General features: G+C 42.3%; 1 protein-coding gene across 2 annotated transcripts in view; it reads right to left on the reverse strand.

Annotated features, from left to right (window-relative positions):
* ADCY9 (adenylate cyclase 9) overlaps positions 1-11,409 on the reverse strand; it is a 90,181-nt gene that overhangs the window by 76,831 nt on the left and 1,941 nt on the right. The window lies entirely within an intron of this gene.

An 11,409-nucleotide genomic window follows, 5' to 3' on the forward strand; every position in this document is an offset into this window, starting at 1 on the left:
CAAAAATCAATAATTCTGCTGTTAAAATAAACCAGCACCCCTCTGAAGTGTCACAATTCTAACAGCAAACTTCAACAAGTGCCATTTGAATTCAGAGGATTTGGTGTTTCAAAAGCTGCCCCAAACACTGGTGGGGCATGGTCCAACTCCTGCACTTACTAAGCAGCACAAGAATTAACAAATCCTTTGCTCCAAATGAGGTAGACAAATAATGCCCCGTCAGCACAATCCAGCTCCATTACAGCAGCAGCACAACTCACAGTAATTTATGACCCTCTTGGCTGCACGCTTGGCTGTGGCTGATATTAGGATCCTATAACTCCCATCACAACCTAAATCCCAAAATACATAACTAATACCGTTTCTTGAAGTGCTCGGCAAATATACTGCTTCAAAGAAGCACTGGTGAGGATGGAAGCCAAGCAGGCAAAGCTCCTAACTTGGAAAAACAAAATTTTAATCTGAATTTTAAGACAAATTCCAACTTTGTCACCTCCTGAAATCTTGGAAAGAATTAAATGCGTAACAGATGTACTCCATTTTAAATATAGCCACATCACGCACGCGTTTTTTAGAACACACAGAAAACACTGTGCCTGATAAAAATGCCTCCCGTATGGTCTGATTCACTTTCAGCACCGATTATGGACACAAAATCATTCCTGACTCCTGATCAGCAAACAGCCATGGCCAAACTGGCTCTATCTCCGAGCAGGGATAAGCAACAAAACAAAAGGACCATCCCAGTGCCTCATCAGGGCTTGGAAACCAGCACCTTCCTGTCAGGATCCCTTGCCTTCACACTTAAAAAAAATGGCATTCTTGATGTGCTGAAGCTCCCACCTTCTGCTGCCAGCAGGTAAGTTCTGTGATGCTCCCTGCTAAATAGAGCCGAGCAAAACTTTTAGTAAGAAGTGTCACCCAGTTCATGAACATGCAGCCATTCATGCTACGAGAATTAAAACATGTTTTCCAAGTTGACTAAACACGGTTCAAGCATCTGATTCTGGAGGAATAACAGACTGCAGCAACAACTCGGATAATTTTCATATAAAAAACATTCTAAGGGTGCACATAGCTACTGAAATGCTATATATGCACATAGACATGGGGAAAGAGAGAGGACAGAGTGACAGGAGAAGGAGGAATGGCTTCCCACTGCCAGAGGGCAGGGATAGATGAGATATTGAGAAGAAATTCTTCCCTGTGAGGATGGGGAGGCCCTGGCACAGAATATCCAGAGAAGCTGTGGCTGCTTCTGGATCCCTGGAAATGTCCAAGGCCAGGCTGGACAGGGCTTGGAGCAGCCTGGGACAGTGGGGGGTGTCCCTGCCATGGCAGGGAGGCAGAACTAGATGAACTTCGAGGTCCTTTCCAACCCTAACCATTCCTCAATTCTATGAACTCAACAGCTTTAGGTAAGATTTTTGGACTTATTTGTGGAAAATTATCACCAAATATCAAATTCAAGCATCTGACACAGGTAAGAAAACACAACTTCAGTGAAGAGTAACAGACCTTTTGTTTATTTCTGTATACACAGAAATTTCCAGCAGCAGCAATGTTTCATAACCAAAGATGTATATGCTACTTTTACATTCTCAGCAGAAAAATCTAGTTGCTGATCATTAAGCATTCCAGAACCTCGGGTCAGGTACGGGGTGTGTATGTTTCTCTTAAACAGTTTATTGGAATTATGAAACAACTGATAATAAATTTTCTCATCCTCATGTGGTATTTTTAAGAACACTCTCTGCTTCTAGATGATGCCACATTGCCAAGCAGCAAATAAAACATTAAACACTACTTATATTGTCTCATTAGTAACGTATATGTGCATGAGAGAGAATCTCTCATAACATGGATCTTAGTAGCAAGGTCAGTCCCAAACAGAGAGTCAGACAGATGCAAACAACTTCCCACAATCATGGAATAGCTTGGGTTGGAAGGTAAATTATAGCTCATCCAGTGCCACCCTTGCCATGGGCAGGGACACCTTCCACTGTCCCAGGTTGCTCCAAGCCCCATCCAGCCTGGCCTTGGGCACTGCCAGGGATCCAGGGGCAGCCACAGCTGCTCTGGGCACCCTGTGCCAGGGCCTGCCCACCCTCACAGGGAACAATTCCTTCCCAATATCCCAATTAATCCTGCCCTCCAGCAATAGGAAGCCATTGCCCCTTGTCCTGTCCCTCCAGACCCTTGTAAATAATCTCTCTTCATGTTTCTTTCAGCTCCCTTCAGGAACTGGAAAGCCACAACTAGGTCACCCCAAAACCTTCTCTTCTCAGGCTGAACATTCCCCATTCCCTCAGCATTTCCTCATAGAAGAGGTGTTTCATCGCTCTGATCATCTTAGTGACCTCCTCTGGACCCACTCCAAATAAAAGCCAAGTTTGAAAATCTGGAAATAGATGGGAAAAGCTGGAAAAGCCTTGAATCAAAGCCTGGTTATCTGCTGGTGCACAGTCACTGTGTGTGACACCACAGGGTTCCCATCCCTGCCCTGGAAGCCTGTGGCCACTTCTCTGAGCACAGGCCGAGCTCAGACCTGCTGGAAACAGCTCTTCCCAAGCATCATGCTGTCTAAACAAAGGAAATTTGGAGCTGATGTTGTACCTGGTCTCTTTGCAAATAATGCCCTTATAGAGGAACATTTCCTCATTACATCCTGCCTGTAGCACCGCTCCTGTCAGGCCCTGAGCAATTCCAGAAGATTTATCTGCTGGTCACTCGTCCAAGTCGGTCAGAGGTTAGAGACACTCAGTACCTACAGGACACACTTCAAATGTCCACTAAACACCAGTTAAAGAAGGCAAGAATTTGATTCCAAGAACTACTGGAAACACCTACGAGAAAGCTTCCCAGGGAGCTTTTCTGAAAACAGCACAACCAGAAATTAACTTCTACTCTTCATCTCAGGCCCATACATCTGAGTCAAACAGCAAAGCTGCACATTTACTAACCACAAAAATCCCATTTCTGACTCAAACATCCTAATTTATCTAATGAACTTAAAGAATTAAGCATTCAATACCAGAAGTTTTCATACATTTTCATACATTTTCTGTGGTCTGTCTCAATGTTTCATAGCATGTTTTATTTCAATTATAGACTTTACTTTTTTTATGAGGTGGGTTTTCTTGAGGGTTTTTAAGTGGCTTTTTAGCTTATTGTGCAGTTAAATGCAATCAAACTACAACCATTTTGTCCCTTCAAACATAGAAATAATTGTTGATATCAATGGTATTGTTTATCAGTTTGTTTTGCTTTCCACTTTCCCCCTCTGTTTTGAAGGCCTTCCTATCAAGGCCTAAAAATTAGTAACACTGGAAGGAAATTAAGTCTTTATAAGCTGAGACAGCTGGATTTGGATGCTTTTGGGCTCTTTTCTGCACAGCTCCTTTATCCCCATTGCAGTGGCAAGACCTCTGCTTTATGGAATCATGTACAGCAGGCACTCTGGGAATTCCAGCCTGTGACAACATCCACACAAGCAGATTTAACTTCAGCTGAAGAAAAAAACAAAACAAAAAAAAAAAACCAAAAGGAAGCAAACTGCTCTTTCATGAGCAGATGATCAAGATGTTACTTTTGCTTGGTTTGCATGCTCCCATACACGTTAAGCAGGCAGGCAGAAGGAAAGATCCCATCACCAAGCTAGCAGACTTTATTCAGCCAGTTCTTCTGGACTGTGCCAATTTTGGAGATTTTATAAGTAATGCTATTGCAACGTGATTTCTAAATTTATCAAGTCAAGTTGAAGGCAACAGTTTTAGATGTTGGACAAGAGGAACATTAAGTTTTAGACGTTGGACAACAAGAAGAACATTAAGTGCTATAAGTAAAATAAAGACTTGCAATATAATCGTTATTTAGATGGTTTGCCAAGAATTCCCACAGTAAGTTACAGCAGCAAATACAAACTCAAAAAATTTACAGGCAGTTGAGAGGGAGATTTTGATCCTGAGGGATGCTAGCTGAAGAAATATACCTAGAACATGTTGTTCCTCCACAAAGAAATTTCAGAACCATAAAAAAATACCAATCTCTCAAAGTAGGCTTACTGCTCAAGGTTAAAACATTTGGGCGGGCAAATGAAAGAGAATATTAATTTGGTGAAAACAATTTGGCTTGAAAGGGCAGTAAAGATTTCTGGGGTAGTCTAATACTTACAAAAGCCAACCCAGACCTACCTCACCAGCCAAATCTGTGCTGCTGCCTAAGACAGAAGCTGTGCCCAAACACGACCTCTGAGGAAAGAACGAGCTGTAATTCCATGGTACATCCCCAGTTTAGGCTTCTTTTCTAACTGCCACTTTATATTTTCACAAATTATTACTTGGAAGCAAGCAGCTACACTTACAAACCCTGCATGGCTTCTCTTTAAATTGAGTTCCAACAATTCCCTCCAAACCTATGAAACAGCCATCACAATAACGCAAACTTATATAACAGAACCTGTTAAAATGTGTTAATGAGGCTATATTGACTAGCTGGCTACTCTGCAAAAGCAACTCCCACTGGAAGTTAGAAATTTAAAGGCTAGGAATTTTTTTTTCTTCCTTTCTTTTCAAAGGACAGAAATGAGATTGAGAATCATCTAAAAATAGCCAAGAATTTTCAAGTGTCAGCTGTAACGGAAAGAGGAATGGCTGTCTCTCCTTACAGAGCCAGGATGGATGGACTGAGCTTTGATTCAGGATCAAAAGAGAGAGCTTACACACAAACTGTAGATGGTAGGAAATAACTCCAATTTCCTTGTTTTAATAATATTGCAGGGCAATCTACAGCAAATTGAAATCCAGTGAAATTGTACTTTAAAAGTGGTGAATGAAAATTCTTACATTCTTTGCCTACCAGCAGAAGTGAAGTACATATCGTGAAGTAACTGCAAAAAGAGTTTTAAACAACCCATTCAAATAATGCATCCTCCTCACGACAGAAAATGAATATAAATTATATGTCTTTGACTTTGTTTTGTCTTTTCCATCAATCTTTTTCCCCAAAAAGCCCCATGTCAAAGCTTTTATTTAAGGAAGGCGATCTCTCACATTTAAACAGTTCTGTACCTCTTTAGATTTTCTGATGCAAACAGGAGACGGAAGCTCAGATTTGCAACTGGTAGGGTACCTGTGTACATCATGCACCCAGATTTGGGGTAGCCAAAGACAGAAAGACAGATCAAAGACTCTGCAGATGATGATCAAGAATGCAGCAGAAGCCATGGTGTCCCTCCAGTACCGCAGGACCTGAGATTTCAGCCCTCACCTTTCCCATGTTCTGGAATGAAGCTCCACTGTGGCCATGGTCACTTGAGTTCCTGCAGGATGTCAATTTTTAAGGTCTGTTGAACCTGTTCCTTCAGCCCACAGTGTTCAGGGCTAAAGGGCTTAAACGGGCAGAGCTTCAACACTTGAGAACCAGACCCTCAGTACTGCATTGACTTATTTATTAGCTAGTGTCAGGACATGAGAAATTGAAACCAGAGCCCACGTTGTTAAACAAAGTGGATGGTTAGGCTCCATCCCCTTCAAAGTGAAGAACTTTTCACTTCACTGAGTTCTAACTATGCTTACAAATTATTTATCACTGTGTCCAGTCAAATTAGCCTGTAAACCAGTTATCAAAACTCAAAGCCTCAAATGCCAACATCCAAGTTTTCCTTAAATAATAAAAGCAACTGAAGTGTGAGTATTTTTAATAGAGAGATTTTTCTACTTGGTTTTGCACAAATAAAACTATGAGCAACTCAAAAAAAAAATCTTCCGCAAAATTTGCAGGAATTGTGACCTTCCTGTCCAGGTCTGGCAGCAATCTGAGCAGTACTTGCACACAAACTCAGGCTTACTTAGACAAAAAGCTATGTTGTTTCATCAAGTCATATTTGGAAAGCTCAATAATCACTAGGTTTTCCTACTGAGTTCTTTCTTTTGTTTATAGCTGTGAAAGACATCTTCACGGAGTGAAGACTTGACAAGAACCAGGTTGAGCAACTGTAGTCACTATTTACCTCCTTTTCTTTATGCTATTACATGGTAAAATTACAGATCGTGTCAAAATGTTAAATCAATGTAGAATTCGCTTCTCCCTGGCAATATGCCTTTGTGCAAATTACCTCTAATTATTATTCTTTCTCTGTCACTGAACACTTACCATTTTTGAAATACAGGAGCAAAGTCAACCTGTGTATGATATTTTATTTTCGCTGTCACACATAAAATCATGAACCACTACCTCAACAACAGTTAACAGGCCAGATTATGTAAAACTGATAAACTGACTGGTCATTATAATTTTCTATCATGATCGGACTCAAAATTCTGTTTGTGAGAAAGTGGAAATACATACACATGTTTACTTAATTACCACTTTTTTAAAAAATGGACATTTGTCTGTCTATTTTTGCCTGATCATCAGATCAGTATCAAAACCCATGAAAGACAGAATCAGTGTGTCACAAGCCAGTTCAATAAATATAAAAAGCCTGCCTGCATCTAAGATTTACTTTTATGGAACATGATGAAACCAGAAGTTGAACGGAAAGACCAGCACAGCAGCCGGCAAGACACAGGACAAGCACCTTAACCCCCCTCACTGACTCCAAAACCTCACTTGTTAAAGACTAAAGCTGCCCTCAGCCCCAGAGCAAAGCTGAATCTGCAGAGCTCTCTGCAGAGCCATCCTGCTGGCACAAGCACAAGCCTTCTAGATTTACACTGTGCCCAGCAGGCTGGGCTCAAAAAGCCAAGGAAAACTTTCATCTGATCTTTCATCTATCTCTGAACTTCCAGAAGCACATGACAGCCAAAGGCCCTCTGTGCACAGTGCTGGTAAAGGACAGGAGTCAGGGCAGGCAGGGCAGACACCAGTGCTCTCCCCTGACTGGCTGCAGAGGAGAGGAAGGGAAGAAAAATTCAATGCTTTATCTCTTCACAACCTGACCCAAGATTTTTGTCTTTCAGGAACACCTGTGCCATGTTCCCTGCAACCCAAACGTGAAGCAGCAGTGGAGTATCAAGTCACCGAGCAGAGCTGCAGCTCGTGTGCCACGGGAAAAGCATCCCCTCGCTCACAGGTTGTCACCCTGAAAAGAGCCAGGCTATTCACGGACTAAAAGGTTTCACCATTGACCAAAATGGTGATTTTTATAACCAATTTACTTATTACTAAAGAAACATTTTAAATTATTAGCAAATATACAAAGAAACAGAGAGAACAGCAGCACATCAGCTGGAGATCTTTGAAAAGCTTTATCAGGAGCAGCCACTGCTGGCCACAGGTGAACTGGGGGGTGCTCCTGCAGTAAGTGCTGTGAAAGCCAACCTTCCCTGTGCCATCAGCCCTGGCTCAGCCAGGTGACAGAGAGCACAAGAATCCCTCCATGATGAAAAGGGACAAAATCAGAGAAAAGCGTGGCTGTATTGAGACAAACTTAACAAGGAGATGTCTGGCTGCAGAAAGTTGGGGAATTATTTTGGGTATCAGCATACACATAGAGGCCCCAAATGAAATCTTGGTTCTGCTGTGCTATGCCCTATAAACACAGAGAAAGCATTCTTGCCCCAACATGCTTATTTTGAGCACTCAAAAAACAAGATGCCGGTGACCCTGGTATTCCTGGAAGAGTTGCTGGCTGGTAAATAGCAATATTGTGACCTCCCAAGCAACAAGAAAGAGAAATGCAAACAACCAAGAAGAACAGAGCAAAACAAAAATATTTCCATAAGCAGAACTTTTTATATCCCAAGAGATCTCTGCCTCCAGAGCTCAAAAGGGACACATTAACCTGTGTTATGTGACTCTCAGTATCTTATGATCTTCAATAAATTTATTTGCTAGGAAGCTCTGCAAGAAAACAGAAAAAGTGAATTGGCTCAAATCCTACAAGAAAATTATTATGGAAGATACAATTGAACTGATGGCTGGGGTTTATCTGTGGACTTCAAAAATTCACTGCAACACTGCTCTCCTGCACTCCTTTTGCAACCAAGGGGATCAGGTACTTGTGACAACAGGGGTCTAAGGAACCTTAAAACATAGAGCAGTCAGAAACAGGCAACATTTTTTTGCAAGGCATCACTGGCAAGCTCTCCTTATTGGTTTCTTCTAGACACCATCTATTTAATTCCAAAGTCAGAAACAAGAGGGAACACACCAGGGCCACACTGCTTGCACTAAGGAGCCAAGGAAGCAAAGGAGGAAGAAAAGATACTCCCATCCTAAGATTCCAGTGAACCATAAAACAGAAAGAAATTTTGTTTTGCCTCATCTCCAAAAAACAGGAAGAGCAGCACGAGGACAACTTGGGGTACATGAACCTGAGGATTTCAAGTGGAATGAGGAACAGGGTTTTGAAGCAGTTTGCCCAAATGGCTCCTCCACACCCTGCTTTGGTGCATGCTGGAGAGCTGTACCTGGATTCCTTCGGGGTGAACCGAGCCAAAGGACCGGCTCCAGGAGCACGCCTGACGTGCTCCAGCCACAGAGGTGCTTTTGTTCCAAGACCTGCTCCAGGAGCAATGTTAGGTAGAAGTCCTGAAGTGTGCAGAACATGGACATCATGTGCTCAGCACCTCCTACTTTTGCTCTTTGAAGAGTTTACTTGCTCCTGTTGACTCAGCCTCAAAGATAGCTACGACTGCTGCAGCTCAGACAATTAAGAGATAATATACTAGACATACAGCATAAAAAATAGGATATAATTAAGATATCAAGGGTTGAAAGGAAGCTGAGAATTGAAGTACTGGTAGGGAAACAAAGCTTATGTCTGCTATCTGTACAGCACTTTTATACTTGAAGAGTGTACAGGGTATGAGATAATTAAATAACCACTACAAACTTCCTCTCCTCTATCACAACTATCAACAGATTCTCAGAGAAAACAGTAAAGCAAAGCTTCCTAATAGCACCTCCATTCACAGAACTGAGCAGGTGCTTGGCAAAGATCAATTAATTAAGAGGTGAAATCTCAATTTCCCTTATTAAATCTCAGAGCTGCTCCCCAACAAAACCCTCCCCTGCAGCAGATCCTACACACCAGCCCGTGGCACTGCTGTTTGATGGCTTTTATCATCGGCTTTGATGTATTTTTTCCCCTGATGGCATTTACCTATAAGCTGAGTAATCTGGCTGCAGAACAAAGTTCTGAGGAAACAGGAAAAAATGGGCAGCTCTGAAGCACCCACTAACTACCACGTCCCCTGAGGGTCTGTGCAATGGGAGGGAACAGAGCAGTGTGCTACAAACCTGTGGCTAAGGGCAGTCACGGCAAAGCTCTGCTTGCCTTAGAAGTACACACAGCCTCTGATTTCTGTAACTGCATAAGACATTGGTAAGAAATGGCAGCTGATTACAGTTCTACAAAAAAATACAGAAGGGAAATGGGGAAAAAGCAAAGCCCAACCCATATTCCTTGTTAAAGTAATTCTTACCACATGCTCCAGCTGCTTTTGTAGCTACATTTCGGGGTAAGAAGAGACCATTAAACGTCAGTTCACAAAGCAAATTTCATCTTATCTATAGAGACTGCGTGTCAATTTGTCCATCTGTAGTACCCTGGCTGAAGCAAGAGCTAAGAAAGGCATTCAGAGCTGCAAAATCCAAACCTCTGTACTGAGGAGGCAGAGCAGCCTGTGCCCTCTCATGATAAATGGCAACCAAGGACAGAACAGAAGTCTGAGAAAGACCATGAAAAACCCACTGCTGGCATGTGGCATAATTGCTCTACACAGTGCTCCTGTAATCTCCTGCAAAACAGAAACAAATAAACAAGAATATTTAGGAGCAGTACCATCAGTCTCCAGAGCTAAGTTCATGTCACTTTGGGATTAATATTGAGAACAGTTATAAATGCAGTAAAAATACTGAATTTTATTTGTTGCTACAACACAGCCTTCACACTACATTTGGCTGTAAAGGTATATGGAAAGGGGAAATACTACAGTGATGTTTCTCTACAACCTGTTCAATTTATTTCCATTAGAACAGCAAAATTCATCTTAACAAGGTTACGTATGATGCTGTTTTCTTGAAAGCACACTCCCACTGAAATACATCAGTGTCAACACTTTCCAAAGAATTTAACTGAATCGGTATTTTTAGAAGCTAAGCAGAAAGCCAAAGCCCAGGGACACACATCTGCTTCAGCCCTGTGGCTCCCAGGCACCAATGTCACTGCCGATGTCGTTGCTTGCTGCGAGGCTCGTGCTGCAGCCCCGCTGCCGTATGCATGCGGACAGCTCGCTCACCAAAAATAAGTTTTTGTGTCACATCAAAACAAGCACCTGCCAGGGGCAAGCAGCTGCCACTGCCACCACTGCCCTGCAGTGCTCTCCCCACGTCCTTACTCACTGACCTTTCCACCACCATCCTGGCCTCCTTTTGTGTTTGTTGCCACAAATATCTCCTTCCTCCATCACAACGCCAGTTTATGACTCCTTCGGGTTCTTCCACTCAGTTTTCCAGCTTACTTCATCAAAATGGGTACTTTTATAAGCAGAAAAACTCACAGACCTTAACAGGGTTTGTTACATATTCCACTCCCATTTAGATCCATCTGCTCCCCACCCTGGACTATGAGCACTGCAACAATCTCTCTGTGAGACAAAGACATGGCACTGAAGAGACACAGCTTTGACAAAAGACCCAATTAAATCCTCAGCTCGTACAATCTTCCTGCACGTGCCTCTAAGTGCTGCTAGAAAGCAACCAGGAGTTTCATTTCAAAATGAACATTGTAGAAAAAATGAAAATCCGACTCTTAACCAAGGGGAACTGAAGGATCCCTCCTCTTCTTATCCAAAAGGCAAATTTGCCATTTCATCCCCAGATCCCTCGAGCTGCAGAAAGGAGTGCATCTGCCAGCTCACTGAGCCACCTGAGTAACTTTTTCCAGCCTAACTCCAAACTGCAACAACTTGCCATATCAAACTGCCAAATCTACAGTGCTCATTTCTTTCTGTGAATCCAGCTGTCATTTTTCCCAAATGCCTTCTCAGTCCCAACTCTCCTGATGCCAAAAAAACCTTTTCACAGATACACATAATTTTGCAAAACACATATGCTCTCTGTATGGCACATGAAGTCAATTAACAAGTTTACTTACTGAATTAAAGGATGACACACAACAGTAAAACAAAAACCTCTTACAGACAGCAAACACATGAACCTTCTCCTCCCTACAAGGCAACACTCTCAGAAGGAGCGCTGAGTTTTAAAGACTATGTTGACTACCACAGATGATCTTTCATGCTTTTCTCTGTGGCATCTTTTATCCTGTAATTCCTCCGGTGTTTGTGATCATCAGCACACCGAGTTAAATGTAAAACACAGTCAGCAAGCACAGAGCAGGCACTAGGGCAACTCTGCTCCCTCACAAAAGAGAAGCAAGCACAAAATAAAAGCACGTAC

This window comes from Lonchura striata, chromosome 14 (genome assembly GCF_050655825.1).
Source record: "Lonchura striata isolate lonStrDom1 chromosome 14, ASM5065582v1, whole genome shotgun sequence".
NCBI classification, from domain to species: Eukaryota; Metazoa; Chordata; class Aves; order Passeriformes; family Estrildidae; genus Lonchura; species Lonchura striata.